The sequence below is a fragment of the Cervus elaphus genome, chromosome 1 (genome assembly GCF_910594005.1).
Source record: "Cervus elaphus chromosome 1, mCerEla1.1, whole genome shotgun sequence".
Taxonomy (NCBI): Eukaryota; Metazoa; Chordata; class Mammalia; order Artiodactyla; family Cervidae; genus Cervus; species Cervus elaphus.
Genome location: NC_057815.1, coordinates 41,531,686 through 41,554,470, shown reverse-complemented (window position 1 = coordinate 41,554,470; position 22,785 = coordinate 41,531,686). Strand labels below are relative to the sequence as shown.

The following is a 22,785-nucleotide window of genomic DNA, read 5'->3' as shown; positions in this document are numbered from 1 at the left end:
TATTGGAATGCTTAGGGGCACAATACCCTGTTCTCTCCACACGTTTACTAGTCCCCCCCACCTCGCCCCCCCATCACACCCCCCATTTAAGGCTGAACCATGAGATGTCACGGTGGGTCCAGGCGGTCTTCCCTTTCTCCGTGGGTAAGCTCTAAAAAGAGGCCGAAGCTTTATGTGTTTGGTTTCCTCAATGTTTGCATACACATTATGAAAAGCAACGCTGGCTTGGGAGTCATGGAAAGCAAAATAGTGAGTCACTGTGCAACGGGTACCTCACAAACCTGAAGGCCAGAAGATCCTGATCTGGTACATGGACCCGGACCAGGTAAAAAGCATCTTAAGAAAACCTGTCCACCGCTAGGTTTACCTAAGTTGGTTGACCTTGGGCAAATCACCAGCCTCGCTGGGCCTCATCTTTTAAAATGAGGTGATGATGGACTGCACAGCCCTCCAAGAAATAAGCTCTTCTGAGTCGTGGCAGTCTATTTTTGAATATATTAGAGCAAGCAACGAGGAAGTTTCTGCACAGTTGAAATTTTTCACAAAAAGATCTGGGGAGAAAAAAGTGCTCCGCCTAAAAGCAAGAGCAACTGGTCTGGGTCCGCACCAATGGCCTCTCAGACAGAGGAAATGGGAGAAAAGGGTCGGAGATTCAAGCTCGGGGACAGAGGGAAAGGCAGCGGCCGAGACCCCGGGGCAGAAGTGTGGCTGGAAACGGGGCTGGCGGCGGCGAGCCCGGGGAGCGGCGGAGAACTGAGGGCGGCCTCCTCAGGGGGGCCGGTTAGGGCCGGGCAGGGCGGCGCGCCCCGCCACGGGGCTCGGCCGCGGGAAGCGGCGGGGAGGCGGGGCAGCCGAGGAAGTGGCAGGCCTGGGGGTGGGGCGCTGGGGCAGGGCTCCGAGGAGTGCGGCGAGCGGCCCGGAGGCCCGGAGGCCCGGTGGCCGGGGTGGGCGGGAGGGCGGCAGGCGAACCGCCGCCGGGCCCGCCGAGACTGCGCGTGCGCGCGAGGGCCCCCCGAGGGTCGGGGGCGAGGGGGAGGCGCGGGGGGAGGGGCCCGGCGGGGTGGGGGAGGGGACGCGAGGTCGGGGCCTCGCACAATAACAAACCGCAGCCCTTTCCGACCCCCGCCTCTCAGCCGCCCGTTTCCCGCGCCTCGAGATGCACTCACTCAGGCACAGGGTCCGTGCGGGCCCCCAGCGGCTGCGGCGTCGGCGGGTGGCGCGTCTGTCGCTCGCTCAGTCCCGGCGGCCCCGCTCCGGCGCGTCCCTCCTCCGGCCCCAGCACCCGCTGCAGCGCCCCCACTTCCGGTTCCCCTGCCACTCAGGCAAATGGCTTCCGGAAGTCCCGCCCCATCCTGCCCGGCCTCCACTTGCCTCTGCTCGCGCTCTCTTTCTGCTGGCGCTTGGTGCTAGCCCCCAGCTGTCCTGCAGGGCCCCTCCGAGTTCCGCGCTTTGTTCTCTATCCTGCCCTTGGTTTGCATGTAGTCTGCGCGACTTGGGCCTCTATCTTTCCTTCCGCTGCATCCCTCAATCCTGCGTTCATATCACCGTAGCGTCGAGATGGCATTCAGGACAATGTGCGGTGACCTCACGCTGACGCCATTCCCTTCCCACCCCGCCAACCTGGCTTCCTTCTCCACCCCGTGGAATAAACCAAATTGCTGCCAGAGGGAGGGAAATAGGGCCCCGAGGTTAATGAGGCAGTACCTCATATTCATGGGTGGAATTTCTGTTTCTATGATGAATGTACGGATTTTGGATGACCGCCTCTGAAGCTGATACCATAGCAGGGGTATGGAGAGCCAGAGTCTTTTTCTTTTAGAGATCCATCCAGTTTCAGGGAAGACGTGTGTGTGTGTGTGTGTGTGTGTGTGTGTGTGTGTGTGTGCGCGCGCGCGTACAGTCAATATGAAAAGACGATGTGCTAAATGCTATATAAATGCGGGATCTGTAACAGCAAAGAGGTGGGGCAAAAGATGAACGCAGGCTGTAGTTGGCAAAACGTTTGGTTGAGCAACATCCAGAGCCGGCCCTTTAAAAATGAATGGGATCCATTCAGATCCTTGTCTGAATTGGTAGAGCCTTCCAGAGCTCTGAAAATGATCAGGGGGCTTGTTTTTGCAGACAAAACCCGTTAAGGATTGCTGTGAAAATCTGGAAGCCTAAAGTTTCAAGGTATATCAAATTGTTTTTCAGATGACCTGTGCTGTCAAATGATTTATCAGGCATATAGAATCCAAAATAATTTGTCCTCCTATAAAATGGCTGTTACCTTAGTATTCTCTTGCAGACGTTCACACAATATATAGCACGCCAGTAGGTAAATTGTTGATGTAAATGTTTTATTGAAAAGAATTTGTGTTTGGGGAACTCAAATGATGGTATCAGGTAGAATAGAAAAAGGAGCCCAAGATGGCAGAACCACCGGGTCGGGTGGGGTCCCATAAAACGGGAAGTGGAGGACCAGAGCCAGAACCTACCGTCCTGGGCATGACCAGTCAGGCTGCAGGAGGAGGAGACAGCATAAAAAGGGAAGCCAAGAGAATTGGGGCTTCTTCAGGGTCTGCCCTCTCTTGGATCTTGGGAGCTTACTGCTTTTTTCCCACTTGAGCTGTAACAGCTGTAGCTACTTTCTTAGGAATACTGCCTGCTTAATAAAATCTGATCTGTTTGAGCTATAGGTGGCTGGTCATTGCATATCTTTGCTATGTGAAGACAAGAACCAAGGGGGAGGGGTATACCAATCTGACAATGGTATAAAAAGCAATCTGGAAATGTATTAATAACAGAAGACAGAGCTTGACTTATTCTCCAGGGATAAATCCATGGAATCCTGAATTTCCTCAATTTTATTTATTTATTTATTTTAATTTGTTAATTGTTTATTTATTGAGAGACTATTTCTCACCCCAGATAGTCATAGTTTCATAGTTCAGGAACACAGGAAAGTGACAAACTTCCATGGAACTCAACCCAAAGAAATTCTTTATATTCTAAATCACTTTGCACTCTGAAAGATACCAGCCTTCCTCATCTCCTCAAAATCTTTCATGGAATCATAATTTCTGTAGAAATCTGCATATGCCTTCTTTCTTCGTTCAGCCACAACAAACTTATAGGAAGTTGCAAACCCCAGGGAGACCATGAATGCTCCAACAATATGAAATTGCAGACATTTGGCCAGGAGGCCACGCATCTGAGGTTTTGCCAAAGCAGTGGACATAGTTTTTCTTTTCGACGGCTCAACCGCAACGTCCTTCTGAATTTCCTCAATTTTAACACTCAACACACTATAATGTAATTACTACTTTAATATACTGTCTCCCCTGCTATATTCTAAGCTCTGAGGGAGCAGAGACCTTGTGTGGATTCCCGGTACCTGGCATGATGCCCAATGAATAGCAGATACTTATTAAATGTTGCTCAAACAGGAATAAATGATCAAGGGTTGAATTTGTGCCTATGTGGTAGCTATGACCTATCTGTATATTTTCTTGTCTTCAACTTTTTAATTAAGAAATACAAACAAGGGAAATGTGCCCCCAGGGAACACTAGTTAAACTAGTCTCTGCAAATATTTGAAGACCTCTATGGCTCAGACAGGCTTCCCACCTGTCACTAGTAGTAAAGAACCTGCCTGGCAATGCAGAAGACATAAAAGATGCAGGTTGGATCGCTGGGTCAGGAAGATCTCTTGGAAGAGGGCATGGCAACCCACTCAAGTATACTTGCCTGGAGAGTCCTATGGACAGGGGTGCCTGGCCAGCTACAGTTAATGGGGTTGCAAAGAGTTGGTCACAACTGAAGCAACTTAGCATACACACATGGCTCAGTCAGTTTTTAGTGTTTAATAAGGCAAACATCTCAATGTCACCGAACCCTGAAATTTATGAAGAGGTTGTCTCCTAATAGGTCTGTTTTGGCTTTCTAAATAATGATTTTTAAAAATGCAGGTGGTAGTGTGAAAAGGACCATAAATTAGGCTTCAGAATACCCTGGATTCTTGTCTGAAGTTTACTGCTCACTTTACTTTCTTGAACCTTTGTTTCTTAGTCTGTAAGATGAGAAGGATATACTAGGTCATTGCAAAATTCTTTTTAGCTCTAAGCCTCCACTGTCCCCTCAGTCCCCTGCAAGAACATAACTCTGGGGTATGCAACCCTATCTCACTTCTCACTTCCCACACACAACCTCCCCTTCCCCTGGGCCCCATTCAGGATCTGTGTTTTCCATAATTTTCTGTATCACCATTCAATTGGTGATAGGTAAAAATAGCTGTTTTCGACTCTGAAACAAATTGACTGAAAGCTATCAGGAGAGCTTGCCCTTCAAGTTGTTTTTCCATTAATGATGATAGGTTTAATGAATCTACCTGGATTCTTTAGTCTAGTTTCCCACAGCTGAATGCCAGCCCAAAGGGAGAGAATATAGAAACCCTGACAAAAGGTCTGTGGACTGACTGTTGCTGTTTAGTTGCTGAGTCATGTCTGGCTCTTTTGAGACCCCCATGGACTGTAGCCTGTCACATCCTCTGCCCATGGGATTTCCCAGGCAAGAATCCTGGAATTGGTTGCATTTCCTTCTCCAGGGGATCTTCCCTACCCAGGGATGGAATTTGCATCTCCTGCATTGGCAGGTGGATTCTCTACCACTGAGCCATCAGGGGACTGATTTGAGTATCATAAACATAATCAAATGTAAACCTAGGACTTTGAGAATGAGATGTGTCAAAATACCACCCAAGTGGCCTGAATTTAGGAGACTACTTGACATTTCATCACTTAGAGTAATTAAACTGGGAGACTTCTGGGGACCCTGGCATTTCAGATATGAAAGGAAAGAAGGAAAGCTATGTGGTCTGAGAATGGACACACAGTGTGAATCCAGGGAATTTCTGTGGGTAGAACGCAAGGTCAGATGGTTTACAGAAATATTTCCAAGTTATATTTATTGTTAAAACAACATTAAGAAATATTTTAATAGAAAAAAAATTTTTACTCCCATTCTCATGAGTTAACGCATTTTCATTAACACATTCGTCTCAATTTCTTTCCATCAGTAGCCATAATGTCAATATATATTTTAATTCTCAGTTTTAAGATCTTTGTGAACAAGTCAAGATATTGTTAGAAATAATGTAAAGAACATATTATAACAGCATTTTTGTCTTCCCAACTGAAAGTTGTTAGTTTGTCACATTTTTATATATATTTTTAACAATGTGTGTGTATATGGTTTAATATTATAAATGCACAAACTGAAACATGAAATATGATGTTTCATTCATTACAATCATTACACTGATTGATAACTAGATTGTTCCCAAGTGATCCTATTTAAGTTGGCTCCTGAGTCATTTTGACATAACCAAACATTGATCTGCTTTCTGTCACTTTAGTTTTGTTCTTTCTTCAATTTCAATAAATAGTATCAACCTTTGTTTCTGGCTTCTTCTGTTTGACGTGATACATTAAGATTCATTCACATCCTGTGTCAGAAGTCCACTCCTTTTTATTTTCTAGTAATATGCTGTTGATGTATATCCTACAGTTTGTTAATCCAGTCAATAGTTAATGATCATTTAGGTTGTTTCTGGTTCTGCTTATTATAAATAAAATGAAGATAAAAATTCATGTCATAAATCTTTGCATGGATATGTGTTTTCCTTTCTGTTGGATCTCTTGGATCTAGGAATGGAAATACTGAGTCATATGGTAAGTGTAGTTTAGCGTTATAACAAACAGCCCATCTGTTTTCCAAAGGGGTTGATCATTTTACACCCCCATCAGCAGTGTGAGGGTTCCAGTTGCTCTGAATCCTTGACGATGCATAATATTATCAGTTAAAGAAATTGGTGAAAGTCTCTCAGTCGTGTCCGACTCTTTGCAATCCTATGGATAGTAGTCCATGGAATTCTCCAGGCCAGAATACTGGAGTGAGCAGCCTTTCCCTTCTCCAGGGGATCTTTCCAACCGAGGGATCAAACCCAGGTCTCCCGCATTGCAGACAGATTCTTTACCAGCTGAGCCACATAGCCATTCTAGTTGTTCTATAACAATATCTCATGGTGGTTTTAATTTGCATTTCCCTGATGATATTAAACATCTTTTCATATTCTTTTAGGCCATTTATATATCTTCTTTGTCAAAGTGCCTGTTCAACTCTTTTTAGAAAAATATTAGACTGTCTTCTTATTACTGAGTTGTAAAAGTTCTTTTATATTTATAATAAAAGTCCTTTGTCAATATATGTACTTCGAACATTTTTCCCCCAATCTGTGGCTTGTGCTTTCATTTTCTTAACAGTATCTTTCAAAGAACAGACATTTTTTAACTTTGGTATGTGTGTTAGTCATGTTAGTTGCTCAGTCGTGTCCGACTCTTTGCGACCCCATAGACTGTAGCCCACCAGGCTCCTTTGTCGGTGGGATTCTCCAGGCAAGAATACTGGAGTGGGTTGCCATTTCCTTAGACAGTCTTACTTTGGTAAGGTACAGTTTATCATTCTTTAATTTACAGTGTGTGATTTTTGAATTCTATTTAAGAAATCTTTATCTACTATTAATTACAATAGAGTTTCTCCTATGTTTTTAAAGTTTTATAGCTTTAAGTTTTACATTTCAGTTAGTAATCCTATTTAAGGTAATTTTGGTGTGTGGTGTGAAGTAAAGAGCAGTCAATTTATTTGCATATGGATATCCAATTTTCCCTGCACTGTTTGTTCAAGAGGTTTTTCTTTTTTCCACTGAATTACTGTGGCCACTTTATTTAAATACAATTGACTCAATTTCAGACTTATATACTGTTCCATTTATCTTTATGTCTATCTTTACAGCAATACCAGACAATCTTAATTACTGTAACTACATAGTAACTCTTACAATCAGTCAGTGTAAGTCTTCTAGCTATCGTCTTTTTCAAAATTGTTTTGACAACCTAGATAATTTGTATTTCCATATAAATTGTATTTATTTATTTATTGGCTGTGCCTCATGGCTTGCAGGATCTTAGTTCCCAGATGAGGAACTGAATCCAGGCCCTGGAAGTGAAAACACCAAGTCCTAACCACTGGACCACCAGAGAATTCCCTCCAGATAAATTTTAGGATGAAGCTCTTGATTTCCTCAAAAAGCTTTTTATAATTTTGATTAAGATGCACTGCATACATGTTTAAGGAGAAATGACAACAACATTGGGTCTTCTGATTCATGAATAGTGTTTACTGTCCCATTATTTTATTTTATCTTTTTTGGCCTTGCCATGTGGTATGCGAGATCTTAGTTCCCCAACCAGGGATTGAACCTGTGCCCCTGAAGTGGAAGCACAGAGACTTTTTTTTCTTTTTTTTAATTGGAGGATAATTGCTTTACAATGTTTTGCTAGTTTCTGCTGTACAACAGTGTGAATCAGTTATAAGTATACATATATCCCCTTCCCCTTGAACCTCCCTCTTACCCTCCCCAACCACCCCTCTAGGCTGTCCATAGAGCAGCCTAGCTCCCTGTGGGGCCTGAGCTCCCTGCGTCATGCAGTAACTTCCCACTGCTGCTGCTGCTGCTAAGTCACCTCAGTCATGTCCGACTCTGTGTGACCCCATAGACGGCAGCCCACCAGGCTCCGCCGACCCTGGGATTCTCCAGGCAAGAACACTGGAGTAGGTTGCCATTTCCTTCTCCAATGCATGAAAGTGAAAAGTGAAAGTGAAGTCGCTCAGTCGTGTCCGACTCTTAGCGACCCCATGGACTGCAGCCTACCAGGCTCCTCCGTCCATGGGATTTTCCAGGTGAGAGTACTGGAGTGGGGTGCCATTGCCTTCTCCGAACTTCCCACTAGCTAGCTATTTTACGTGTGGTAATGTATATGTTTCAATGCTACTCTCAATTCATCTCACCCTCTCCTTCCCAAGTTGTGTCTGTCCTTTATGTCTTTGTTTGTATTCCTGCCCTGCAAATAGATTCATCAGTACCATTTTTCTAGATTCCATATATAGGTTGTTAATATACGATACTTGTTTTCTGACTTACTTCACTCTGTATAACAGACTCTAGGTTCATCCACCTCAGTTTTCTTTTTCTTTTTTTTTTTTTTATTAGTTAGAGGCTAATTACTTTACAATATTGTAGTGGTTTTTGTCATACATTGACATGAATCAGCCATGGATTTACATGTGTTCCCCATCCCAATCCCCCCTCCCACCTCCCTCCCTACCCAATCCTTCTGGGTTTTCCCAGTGCACCAGGCCCGAGCACTTGTCTCATGCATCCAGTCTGGGCTGGATCCACCTCAGTTTAACTGACTCAAATTCATTCCTTTTTTTTTTTTTTTTTTTAATTTTTAAAAATTTTTTTTTATTTTTTTTAAATTCATTCCTTTTTATGGCTAATATTCCATTGTATACATGTACCACATTTTTATCCATTCATCTGTTGGTGGGTGTCTAGGTTTCTTCAAGTCCTGACTATTGTAAATAGTGCTGCAGTGAACATTAGCGTACGTGTGTCTTTTTGAATTTTGGTTTTCTCAGGATATATGCCCAGTAGTGGGATTGCTGAGTCATACAGTAGTCTTATTCCTAGTTTTTAAAGAAATCTCCATACTGTTCTTCATAGTGACTATGTCAATTTACATTCCCAACAGTGCAAGAGGGTTCCCTTTTCTCCAGCATTTATTGTTTGTAGATTTTTTGATGATGGCTATTCTAACCATGTGAGGTGATACCTCACTGTAGTTTTGATTTGCATTTCTCTAATGATGAGTGTGTTGAGGATCTTTTCATGTGTTTATTGGCCATCTGTATGTCTTCTTTGGTGAAAGAAAACCTGTTTAAGTCTTCTGCCCACTTTGTGATCATGTTGTTTGTTTTTCTGATATTGAGCTGCATGAGCTGTGGAAGCGTAGAGTCTTAACTCCTGGACTACTAGGGAAGTCCCACTGCCATCATTTTAGATCATCTTTAAGCGTTACTTTGGAACTTTCATTGTAAAGGTCTATATATTGAATAAATTTACCCTTAAGTATATATAACATATTCTTCACATTCATAAGAACATTTTCTTGAGGTTGTAGCAAACACCCCATTTTTGGGAAACCCACAGTAAAGTGTTTAATTTCTGATTAAATGTGCCTGAAAAATTTAAACAATCAACTTGATGTCTAGATTAAGTGTAACAAAGTGTTTGAGGAATTAAGAACCTCAATGCTAGGCCTAAATACACACCCAGTCTAGATATCTAACTCACTGGCTAAGTGCTCTGCTTTCATTGCTCACCAGCTTTGAAGACTGTTGTTGTTCAGTTGCTTAGTTGTGTCCAACTCTTTGCAACCCAATGAACTGCAGCTTGTCAGGCTTCCTGTCCTTTACTATCTCCCAGAGCGTTAGTCCTTCCAATGAATATTCAGGGTTGATTTCATTTAGGATCGACTGGTTTGATCTCCTTGCTATCCGAGAGACTCTCAAGAGTCTTCTCCAGCGCCACAGTTTGAAAGCACCAATTCTTCAATGCTCAGCCTTCTTTCTGGTCCAACTCTCACATCCATACATGACAACTGGAAAAACCACAGCTTTGACTATACGAACCTTTGTCGGCAAAGTAATGTCTCTGTCTGGGTTTGTCATAGCGCAAAGTAATGTCTCTGTCTGGGTTTGTCATAGCTTTTCATCCAAGGAGCAAGTGTCTTTTAATTTCATGGCTGCAGTCACCATACATAGTGATTTTGGAGCCCAAGAAAATAGTCTTACAGAAAATAAAGATGGATGAATATTCAAGGTTAATTTTCAGGTCTCAAGAAAGAAAACCATGAAACCAGAGGAGAGCAGATGCTGGAACCAGCCAAGAATAGGAATCAGCAACCAGAATCCTAAGAGGCTGCTATGCAGTGGGAAGTTGGAACTCAGGAGGTAACTTGACATCGTCCACATTAGTTTTGGCAGACAATTTCTTGCATCTTCTTATATGCCTTAAAAAGCTGAGTATTCCTAAAGGCAATATCTAAATAAGTAATTGACAAAGTGATCTTAGTCCCATTGAGTTTCTTTTCATTTCTGTTTATTTATTTCATTTTAGTTTATTTAATTTATTTAATTCTTACTATGAGCCAGGTGCTCTGCTAATCGATGGTGAGAAAAGATGAGTAAGGTAACATTTCTGTCCTCAAGGAACTCCCTATCTAGTGATAGATATGGACACAAGGACCATATATATTCTGATAAAATATACAACAATAGAGGAGAACATTGCATGGTCTAAGAAATTAAAGGAGGAGGTGGGGTGATTAGATAGGGTTCCTAGGAGAAAATAATGCCTCATCTGAATCTTTAGAAAAAAAAAACCAACTTTTAAAGAGCAGTTTTACGTTCCCAGCAACATGAGAAGAAGGTATAGAGATTTCCCATACCCTTCTTGCAAACCCACATGGACAGCCTCATCCCTATTGTAACAGAATGGCACCTTTGTTATAACCGATGAACCTACACTGACACATCATAATTACCCATAATTACTTTTATTAGGGTTTACTCTTGGCATTGTACATTCTGTGGGTTTGGAAAAATGTACAATGATTTGTATCCATCATTATAATATCACACAATATTTTCACTGCCCTAAAAATTCACTGTGTTCCACCTATTCCTCCCTCCCCTTCCCTCTCCAAACCCTGGCAGTCACTGATTTTGCTACTGCTGCCATAATTTTGCCTTCTCCAAACGTCATGTGGTTGGAATCATACAGTATATGGTCTTTTCAGATTAGCTTCTTTTACTTAGTAAGATGCATTCAAGATTCCTCCATGTCTTTTTGTAGCTTGATAGATCATTGCTTTTCAGTGCTAAGCAATATTCTATTGAATGGATATACCATTCACCTCTTAAAGAATATCTTGGTTGCTTCCAAGTTCTGGCAGTAATGAATGAAGGAAGTTGTCTTAAACATACATGTGCAGGTTTTCATGTGGACCAAAGTTTTCAACTCATCTGAGTAGATACCAAGAAACTTGATTTCTGGATTATATGATAAAAGTATGCTTACTTTTGCAAGAAAACACTAAACTGTATTCCAAAGTGGCTTAACCATTTAGCATTCCCACCAGCCTATGCACATCCTTGTCAGCACTTGCTGGATTTTGACTATTCTAATAGGTGTATAGTGATATCTCATTTTTGTTTTATTTGTAGTTCCCTAGTGATATATGATGTGGAGCATTTTTCGTATGCATATTTGCCATCTGTATATTTTCTTTGGTAAGGAGTCTATTAAACTCTTCGGCCCATTTTAAAAATAAGGCTGTTTTCTTATTGAGTTAAGAGTTCTTTGTATGTTTAGGATGATAGTCCTTTATCAGATGGGTCTTTTGCAAATATTTACTGCCTTGTCTTTTTATTCTCTCGACATTATCTTTTGGGTACAAAAGTTTTTTTTTTTTATTTTTAATGGAGTCCAGTTTATCAATTATTTCCTTCATGGACTGTGACTTTGGGGCTGTGTCTTTGACATAACCAAGATATTTTCATCTATGTTACTTTCCAGAAGTTTTATTCTTTTGCATTTTCCTTTGTTTTTGGTTTTCTATAGTTTTAAAGTGGTATACCTAGGGGTTTTTTACATTTATCCTTCTTCTTGTTCTCTCATCTTAATGGATCTATGATTTTGTGTCTGACTTAATTTGGAGAAATTCCCGGTCATTATTGTTTCAAAATTTCTCTCGTTCCTTTCTCTTTGTCTTCTCTTTTTGTATTTCTATTTTGCATATCTTACATCTTTTGTAGTTGTTCCACAATCCTTGGATATTCCACTCTATTCTTTTCAGTCTTTTTTCCCTTTGCTCTTTGGTTTTGGAAATTTCTATTGATATATCCCCAAACTCAGAGAGTCTTTCCTCAGTCATGACCAGTCTACTAATAAGCCATGAAAGACATTCTTCATTCCTGTTACAGTGTTTTTGATCTCTAGCATTTATTTTTTATTCTTTCTTAGAATTTTCATCTCTTTTCTTACATCACCCATCCATTCTTGCATGATGTCTCCTTTATCCCTTAGAGCCCTTAGCATATTAATCACAGTTGTTCTAAATTCCTGGTATGATCATTCTAACAACTCTGGTTAGATATCTGTTTCTGGTGCTTGCACTGCCTCTTCAAATTATGGATTTTTTTTTGCTTTTTAATATGGCTTATACTTTTTCTTAATTGCTGAACATGATGTACAAGGTAAAAGGAACTGTTATATACAGGCCTTTAGTAACGTGATTGTAAGATGTGTGTTGGGGTGGAAGCATTCTGTACCTCAACTGTCTTAAAGAATAAATAAGAGTTGCCACGTATAAAGCAGAGAGGGCAGAGGAGAGAGGTAAGGGGACAGCCAGATTGAAGGCTTGAAGCAGGAGGGGCAGCAGGAGCAAAACCTCCTTTGCTTAAAATCTCTCAGGGTAGAACACCATGGTGATAACTTCGTATTAGCTGTCTCCCTCACCAGTTTGGGATCATGCCCAAATCAGCTTTATATTCTTCACATTGACTGACACAGAGCATGGATTCTGTGTACAATGCCCTGTAAAACTAATAAATAATAATTTCCCAATGACAAGGGACCTTTCTGCTGTCAGAGAATCACCCTGGACAAGCATAAGTCCAGCCTCAGTGTAAACTGGTGAATAAATTAGAACTGCCTCAAATTCTATTCTATTACCACCATTCTTTCTATATTACAACTACCACAGCATATAGATAGATGGTAGTTTATATATACCATATATATACATATAGATGGTAGTTTATATACAATATATATGGATGGTACTTTATATATACTATATATGCTGTTTGTATCAATCCCTGGGTCAGGAAGATGCCCTGGATAAGGGCATGGGAACCCACTTCAGTGTTCTGGCCTGGAGAATCCCATGAACAGAGGGGCCTGGCAGACTGCAGTCCATAGGGTGGCACAGAGTTGGCCACAACTGAAGCAACTTAACACTCAGGTATGCATACTGCTTGTAAATAAATATATTACAATGTCATAAATATATAGCTTATGTACACACATATATAATAAGTGGGCTTCCCAGGAGGCACTAGTGTTAAGGAACCTACCTGCCAATGAAGGAGACTTAAGAGATACAGGTTTGATTCCTGGGTCGGGAATTTTCCCTGGAGGAGGGCATGGCAAGTCACTTCATTATTCTTGCCTGGAGAATCCCATGAAAAGAGGAGCCTGGCAGGCTAGAGTCCATGGGGTCACAGAGTGTTGGACATGACTGAAGTGGCTGAGCACACATGCACAGTCCTCAAAAAACACATCATCATCATCATCACTTCAAAAGAAAATTAAAGCTGAAAGAAGTCAGGTAACTTACCAAAAGCCCCACAGCAAGTGGTGGATCTGGAATTCAGAGCCATTTCCTTATAAATCCAGCTCTTATGTTATTTAAACTTCACTTACGTTATTTAAACTTCAAACCACTGAAGTAGAGCAGGCATGGCCTCTGTGTGGGATGAGAAAAGCTTTTCAAAAGTGCTGGGAACAAAAAGAGAGAGTAGGATCAAAGTAAGCAGGGCCTTGCAAAGAGGAAAGTGTTAACTTAGATAGGCAATAAAGAACCTTTTTAGGTGCTTAAGTATAAGGAGTAACATAACCATTATTAGGGAACTTGAAAGTTAGAAGGCGTCTCAGGTGAGAAGACTGTAGAAACATGTTTATATTAAATAGCACAACTTATATTTACTCAAATTCTTTTTTTTTATATTTTTTTTTGATGTGGATCATTTTAAAAGTCTTACTGAATTTATTACAATATTGCTTCTGTTTTATATTTTGGTTTTTTGACTGGGAGGCATGTGGGATCTTAGCTCTCCTACCAGGGACTGAACCCATACCTCCTGCACTGGAAGTCAAAGTTTTAACCACTTGACCACGAGGGAAGTCCCTTAAATTCTGACTTAAGTAATCACTTGGCAGGGAACTTACTTCTTCTAAGGCCAGCGTTTTTCTCCCTAGCCCTAATTATTGATAGCTCTCTGATATGTATAATTTGTATTTCTTCAGCCAAAAGAACAAAATAGCACAGGACCAAGGTGGGAGCTTTGTATTATCTCAGTGCTAGAGACCTTCTAGGTTAATACAAAACCAATAATCCATTTATTTGCATCCATTCATTCTTTCATAATACTAATCTAGTATTCCCACGGGGTCACTTTCTATCAGTTTGGGATACAGACATTTCTGCCCTTTTGGAACTTCACTCTGCTGGGGGTGTGTGTGTGTGTGTGTGTGTGTGTGTGTGTGTGTGTGTGTGTGTGACTCAATCATGTCTGTCTCTTTGCAATCCCATAGCCCACCAGGCTCCTCTGTCCAGCTTCACTCTGCTGGGGGTGTGTGTGTGGGGGGGGGGGTGTGGGTGTGTGTGTGTGTGTGTGTGTGTGTGTGTGTGTGTCACTCAATCATGTCTGTCTCTTTGCAATCCCATAGCCCACCAGGCTCCTCTGTCCATGGAATCCTCCAGGCAAGAATACTGGAATGGGTTGCCATTCCCTTCTCCGTGGGCTCTTCCTGACCCAGGGATTGAACCCTGATCTCCTGCATTGGAGGCAGATTCTTTACTGTCTGAGCTACCAGGGAAGGCTGCCCTCTTATCTCTGCCCTTATTAGAGGCCTCTGGGATCCCTCCCACCCTTACTTTTTTCATTAAGGTCTCTTGATTCCAAGTTCAAACTACACTCTTTTTAAAAAATTTCTATTTTATTGAAGTATAGTTGATTAACAATGTGTTATAGTTCTGCTTACAGCAGAGTGATTCAGTTATACATACATACATTCTTTTCATATGCTTTTCTATTATGGTTTATCACAAGATATCTAATATAGTTCCCTGTGCAGTTACACTCTTTAGAGTTCATCCAACAGTATCACAGTTGTTTCACATCTGTCTCTTGTCCCTTGCTCTTTTTTTCTTTTTCTTTTTTATGGGAGTATAATTGCTTTACAGTGTTGTCTTAGTTCCTGCTGTATAACGAAGTGAATCACTCTATGCATATATACATATCCCCTCCCTTTTGAGCCTCCCACCACCCCCATCCCACCCCTCTGGGTCATCACAGAGCGCCAGGCTGAGCTACTATGTTCTGCAGCAGCTTCCCACTAGCTATCTATTTCACACAGGGGAGTGTACCTAGGTCCTTGCTACTCTCAATTCCTCCCGGTCCCGGTCTCTCAATCTCCCCATCTGAGCACAGGCCAGGAAGAGACCTTCCTCTTTCTTTGCCATCTTTCTCTCTTCCCCATCCTAAGTCCCCACATGCTCAGGTGCCAGGCACTTGGCCCATGATGGAGTCCTTGCCCTTTCTCTCCACCAAAAACTCCTGCTGATCCTTGATTCTGTTTCTACACTGCAGTGACTCAGCCTCTTTTTCTCTTAAAGTCCAGTTTCCTTATTGTGGCTCTGAATTCCCTCCTTCCTTTTAGGTCCTGAACTGCCTCCCCCGCTTCATCTCCCACCCCTCCAGTGCACACTCCATTACTCCACACCTCCATCTACCTAACGTTCCCCAGGCGTTTTTCCTTGTCTTTGCCCTGGCTGTCCTCTGCCTTCAGTGTTCTTTTTACAGTCCTTGACCTGTGGACATTCTATTACTTCTTAAAGCTTTGCAGAGTTCTAACAGCCATTCCTCTGTAAAGCTTCCCCATTTTTCCCCAGTTAGAACAAATCAGAAGTGACTGCAGTTTCCCGTTCTGCTTTTCTTCCCGGTGCTACCTGCCCAGGGTCTCTTTCTTCTTGAAGAAGTTATCATGTTATGTAGTTAAGAACTGGATTCTCAGCAAGATGTCACACTGGAAAGCAATTTGCTGAAATATGTGATCTCAGGGGTTAATTAACTGATAAAGTATAACTTACAAATATAGGAGGCAGGTGGTTACAAGACACAGACTTTATCATTGAAAGTCAGACCTCAGTTCTGACTTCTCCCTTTTTCCCTCCCTTCCTTCCCAAAATGAGGCTGGCAAAGTGCACATTAATCAGATAATGTAGGGCCTTGGAGTCCATGGTAAGTGTAAGCAGAGATCATTAAAAGATCATGGACTTCCCTGGTGGCGGAGCGGATAAGAATCTGCCTGCCAGTGTAGGGGACCCAGGTTCAATCCCTGGTCTGGGAAGATTCCACATGCTGCGGAGCATGTGGGCCTGCACACCACAGCTACCGAAGCCCGTCCAACAAGAGCCTGTGTCCTGCAACAGGAGAAGCCACCAGCTGAGAAGCCCGTGCACCACAGCTAGGGAATTGCCCACCCCCCACCCCCGATCTCCACAGCTAGAGAAAGCCCATGTGCAGAAACGAAGACCCAGTGTAACCAAAAATGAATAAATAAAATAAAGCAGTGTGCACATGTCCAAAAAATTTCATTAAAAGAACTTAAGGAGTGGATTGAGAAGATCCGATTTCTGTCTGGGAGGGGCTTTTTGGTTTGTTTGTTTTTGTAAAAAAGTTTAACATATACTGTTTTAATCATTTTCATGGGTACAGTTCAGTGGCATTAACTCCATTCACATTGTTGTGAACCTATCAACACTATCCATCTCCAGAACTTTTTCATCGTAAACTGAAATTTCAGTCAACCATTTTGCTTTTTTGCATCCCTTTTTCTTGGGGATGGTCTTGATCACTGCCTCCTGTACAATGTCATGAACCTCTGTCCATAGTTCTTCAGGCACTTTGTCTATCAGACCTAATCTCTTGAATCTACTTGTCATTTCCACTGTATAATCGCAAGGGATTTGATTTAGGTCAAACCTGAATGGTCTAGCGGTTTTCCCTACTTTCTTCAATTTAAGTCTGAATTTGGCAATAAGGAGTTCATGATCTGAGCCACAGTCAGTTCCCGGTCTTGTTTTTGCTGACAGTATAGAGCTTCTATATCTTCGACTACAAAGAATATAATCAATCTGATTTCAATGTTGACCATCTGGTGATATCCATGTGGAGTCCTCTCTTGTGTTGTTGGAAGAGTGTGTTTGCTATGACCAGTGTGTTCTCTTGGCAAAACTCTGTTAGCCTTTGCCCTGCTTCATTTCGTACTCCAAGGCCAAAATTGCCCGTTATTCCAGCTATCTCTTGACTTCCTGCTTTTGCATTCCAGTCACCTAACATGAAAAGGACATCTTTTTTTGGTGTTAATTCTAGAAGGTCTTGTAGGTCATCATAAAACCATTCACCTTCAGCTTCTTCAGCATTAGTGGTTGGGGCATATAGACTTGGATTACTGTGATATTGAATGGTTTGCCTTGGAAACAAACAGAGATCATTATGTCACTCTTTAGATTGCACCCAAGTACTGCATTTTGGACTCTTTGGTTGACTATGAGGGCCACTCCATTTCTTCTAAGGGATTCTTGCCCACAGTAGTAGATATAATGGTCATCTGAATTAAATTCACCCATTCCAGTCCATTTTAGTTCACTGACTCCTAAAATGCTGTGTTCACTCTTGCCATCTCCTGTTTGGTTGGCAAAATGGTTGTCTGAGGAGGCCTTACAAATAGCTGAGAAAAGAGGAGAAGAGAAAGGCAAAGGAGAAAAGGAAAGATATACCCATCGGAATGCAGAGTTCCAAAGGATATCAAGGAGAGATAAGAAAGCCTTCCTCAGTGATCAATGCAAAGAATTAGAAGAAAACAATAGAATGGGAAAAACTAAGATCTCTTCAAGAAAGTTAGAGATACCAAGGGAACATTTCATGCAAAGATGGGCTCAATAAAGGACAGAAATGGTATGGACCTAACAGAAGCAGACGATATTAAGAAGAGGTGGCAAGAATACACAGAAGAAAATAAAAAAGAATACAAAAAAGATCTTCACGACCCAGATAATCACGATGGTGTGATCACTCACCTAGAGCCAGACATCCTGGAATGTGAAGTCAAGTGGGCCCTAGAAAGCATCACTACGAACAAAGCTAGTGGAGGTGATGGAATTCCAGTTGAGCTATTTCAAATCCTAAAAGATGATGCTGTGAAAGTGCTGCACTCAATATGCCAGCAAATTTGGAAAACTCAGCAGTGGCCACAGGACTGGAAAAAGTCAGTTTTCATTCCAACCCCAAAGACAGGCAATGTCAAAGAATGTTCAAACTACAGCACAATTGCACTCATCTCACACGCTAAAAGTAATGCTTAAAATTCTCCAAGCCAGGCTTCAATAGTATGTGAACCGAGAGCTTCCAGATGTTCAAGCTGGTTTTAGAAAAGGCAGGGGAACCAGAGATCAAATTGCCAATATCCGTTAGATCACAGAAAAAGCAAGAGAGTTCCAGAAAAATATCTACATTTGCTTTATTGACTATGCCAAAGCCTTTGACTGTGTGGATGGCAACAAACTGTGGAAAATTCTTAAAGAGATGGGAATATCAGACCACCTTACCTGCCTCCTGAGAAATCTGTATGCAGGTCGAGAAGCAACAGTTAGAACTGTACATGGAACAACAGACTGGTTCCAACTGGGAAAGTAGTACGTCAAGGCTGTATATTGTCACCCTGCTTATTTAACTTATATGCAGAGTACATCATGCTGGGCTCTACGGAGCACAAGCTGGAATCAAGATTGCCGAGAGAAATATCAATAACCTCAGATATGCAGATAACACCATCCTTTTGGCAAAAAGCAAAGAGGAACTGAAGCCTCTTGATGAAAGTGAAAGAGGAGAGTGAAAAAGTTGGTTTAAAACTCACATTCAAAAAATTAAGATCATGGCATACAGTCCCATCACTTTATGGCAAATAGATGGGGAAACAATGTAAACAGTGAGAGACTTTGTTTTCTTGGGCTCAAAAATCACTGTAGATGGTGACTGAAGCCATGAAATTAAAAGATGCTTTCTCCTTGGAAGAAAAGCTATGACAAACCCAGACAGCATATTAAAAAGCAGATATTACTTTGCTGACAAAGGTCCATCTAGTTAAAGCTACGGGTTTTCCAGTAGCTATGTATGGGTGTGAGAGTTGGACCATAAAGAAAGTTCAGTGCTAAAGAATTGATGCTTTTGAACTGTGGTGTTGGAGAAGACTCTTGAGAGTCTCTTGGACTCTAAGGATATCAAACCAGTCAATCCTAAAGGAAATCAGTCCTCAATATTCACTGAAAGGACTGATGCTGAAGCTGAAGCTGCACTATTTGGCCACCTGATGTGAAGAACTGACTCATTGGAAAAGACCCTGATGCTGGGAAAGATTGAAGGAGGGAGGAGAGGGAACTACAGAGGATGAGATGGCTGGATGGCATCACCAACTCGATGGGCATGAGTTTGAGCAATCTCTGGCAGTTGGTGATGGACAGGGAGGCCTGGTGTGTTGCAGTCTGTGGGGTCGCAAAGAGTCAGACACAGCTGAGCAACTGAACTGAACTGAGACTGAAATTTAACATCTGTTAAAAAATAGCTCTGCATTCTCTTCCACCACCTCCTGGTCACCCCATTTTATTTTCTGTCTCTATGAATTTGACTGTTCTAGGTCCCTCACATGAGTAGAATCATATAGTACTTGTTCTTTTCTGTTTGGCTTATTTCACTCAGCCTAATATAATGTCTAAGTTTCATCACTTTGTAGCATGTGGTAGAATCCTTCATTTTTAAAGCTGAATAATATTCTATTGCATATATATACATAAAACTCATGCTTTGTTTATCTATTTAAGAAATCAATGGAAAAAAAAAAGAAATCAATGGATATTTGGCTATTGTGAATAATGCTGCCATGAATTTGCAAATGTCTGAGTCCTTGCTTTCAGTTCTTTTGAATATATACTGATAGGTAGAATTGTTGGATTGTACAGTCATTCTTTAATTTTTTGAGGGACTTCCATGCTGTTTTTCACAGTGGCTGCACCTTTTCCCTTTCCATCAGCTATGCACACACATGGGTTTCAATTTCGCCACATCTTTGTTAACACTTGCTATTTTCTGTTCTTGTTTCTTCCTTCCTTTTTCTTTCCATCTCTCCCTTTCTTCCTCTCTCCCTCCTTCCCTACTCTTTCACTTCCTTCCTTCCCTTTTTCTTTTCTATTCTTGTTCTCTCTCTTGTCTCTTTCTCTTTCCTTTTTTTTTTCTTTCTCTTTCTTTCTTCATCCTAATGAAATGAAGTATTATCTCATTGTGGTTTTTACTTATATTTCCTTAATGATTAGTGATTTGAGCATCTTTTCATGTGCTTATTGACTATCTGGATGCTTTCTTTGGAGAAAAGTGCATTCAAATCCTCTACTCATTTTTAATTGATTTGTTTGTTTTTCTGTTGATGAGTTACAGAAGTTCTTTGTATTTTGGGTATTAATCCCTTATCAGATATTTGCAAATATTTTCTCCCACTCCATAGGTTGCCTTTTCACTCTGTTGATAATGTCCTTTGATGCACAAAGTGTTTTTAATTTTGATGAAGTCCAATTTACTTATTTTTTCTTTTGTTGCCTGTAGATTTGGTGTTGTAGCCAAGAAATCTTTGCCAAATCCAAAATTATAAAGCTTTTCTTTTATGTTTTATTTGAAGAGATTTATAGTTTTAGCCTCTACATTGAGATCTTTCATCCATTTTGAGTTAATTTCTGTGTAGGGTGAATGGTAAGAGTCCAGGTTCCTTCTTTTGCATGTGGATATCCAGCACCATGACCCACTCCAGTATTCTTGCCTGAGGAATCCCACGGACAGAGGTTCCTGGCGGGCTGCAGTCCATGGGGTCACACAGGGCTGGACGTGACTGGAGTGACTACACATGCACACATGCACATCCAGCATTGTTAGAAATCCACTTTCTGTTTTTGAGGACGCACTGTGGGAGGGAAAGGTAGAAGCAGGGAGAAGGGTCAGAAGGGTTTCACAGTAGTCCAGGTGAGAGATGATGCTATAGAGATGATAATTATGTAGAAATATGGTGGATAAAATAACCAGAAGTAGACATGGAGAAGAGAAAATGGATTTAGGAATATCTTGAAGGTAGAACTGATAGAATCTTCTCCTGACTTGAATATAAGATACAGGGAAAGAGAAACTCAAGAATTGCTTTAATCTTTGACTTAAGTTTGAAGAGGGATGAAGGTGACTGTGTGAACTTGATTAAGTCACTTCAGCTGTCTGAGCCTCAGTTAGTTATTTGCAAAATGGCAAAAATAGTAAACATATCAACTCTACCATATCACACATTGAAAGGATAAAATGAGATAATAAATATGAAGACATTTTGAAAAATTAAAGCAATAACACAAGAGAGGGCTGATTGCATTTTCACTATAGAATTTGCTTTTTAACAGAGGGATTCATGGGGCTAATAGACTTAACCTCAAGAAGTAATAGCAATTACAGTGGAATTCCAGATGGTGTAGTTCTCACTTGAGTAAAGACCTTTTCCTGTGTTCCTCAAATCACATGCAGGTGATTTCCAGACTTCTCAGTCATACAATTTGATCATCGCTCTACTTACAGAATTATAACGGAACTAGGGGCTTAACAATAATAAAAGACACATTTGCACAGTACTTCTGTCTTGCTTCTTGCACTGTGCACTGAGCCCAGGGTAGACAAGGCATGACCAAGTAAGCTGGAAAAACACCCGAGGAGCCATGGGGACTGCAGACGTGTTTATTCTCTCTGGGCAACACCAACCTGGGGTCCTCAGGTAGGACTTGTAATAAACTGAGACAGAACAAAAGTGGCTTGTGGCCAAGCGGGTGCAACGTGACATGCATGCTCAGTGCTACAGCTGTTATATAACCTTGCGAGGTCAGCAATATCATTGTTTGCAGAACACAGGGTGAGGGGCATGAGAGAGTGGGGCAAGAGAGCCTGGCTGATGCCATGTTGTCAGTTAATTTCTCCACAACCTTATAAAGCCCCTTCACCATCTTATTTAATACTCACTTATCCCTATGATTTGGTATTATTATTCCTCATGTTCAGATGAGAAAAGTCAGTTCTCAGAGGTTGAATAACCTGGACACTATTAGCCAGTAAGTGATAGACCTGGGATTCAAACCAGGTCTGTTGACTTGAAATACCCAGGTTTGATCCCTGGGCCGGGAAGATCCACTGGAGGGGGAAATGGCAACCCACTCCAGTATTCTTACCTGTGCAATCCCATGGACAGAGGAGCCTGGTGGGCTACAGTCCATGGGGTTGCAAAGAGTCGGATATGACTGAGTGACTAATACTTTCCCTTTTCACTGTTTCTACTGTACCAAGAATATGAAGTTACAGAAATCGTACATTTAATCTTCTAGATTCCCAAAGGTCCTCATATTTTTGTTGGCTTGTTTTTCTAAACTTTTAGCAATTATTGAAACACAAGACATATGTTTCTCTGCTTTGTTTTCAGTGGCTTCACAAAATTAACTTAATACTAAGAGTATGATGGGCCCTATTGCATTAATTGAGCAACTATGACCATCTTACACATTATATTGACCTTGTAGTCCCATCATAATAGTAATCTTGGATTTTATTTGAGCAGATCAAGCACTGGAAAATCCATTTACTCACCATGAATGAAGTAGTGGCAGTTCAATTTGACGTAGTTTCTGCAAATCTGTAAGAGTATTCCTAATGGTAGCACCTGTTGCCCTCAAGCCTGCCCCAGTGGAAGGTAGGAAAGACCTTCAAACCATGGGCAGACACACAGCAGCTGGGTGTCTTGTTAAAATATAAGTTTGATACAATGGGCTTAGAGTAGCATTTCTAACAAGCTACTAGATAATATCCCAGCTGTTGGTCCTTGACTCCATATTCTGAGTAACAAGGACCTAGACAAACCCAGAGGCTATAGTC

At 41.4% G+C, this 22,785-nt stretch overlaps 1 protein-coding gene across 2 annotated transcripts in view; it reads right to left on the bottom strand.

Annotated features, from left to right (window-relative positions):
* The window catches only part of PAFAH1B2 (platelet activating factor acetylhydrolase 1b catalytic subunit 2), a 28,376-nt gene extending 26,810 nt beyond the window's left edge, over positions 1-1,566 (bottom strand). The window contains exon 1 of one of the 2 annotated variants that reach the window (XM_043899990.1): positions 1,167-1,566. The gene's annotated coding sequence lies outside the window, so the exon portion shown is untranslated. The remainder of the gene's footprint in view (positions 1-1,166) is intronic. The other variant, XM_043899997.1, reaches the window with a different exon arrangement.
* Positions 1,567-22,785: the final 21,219 nt, after the last annotated feature.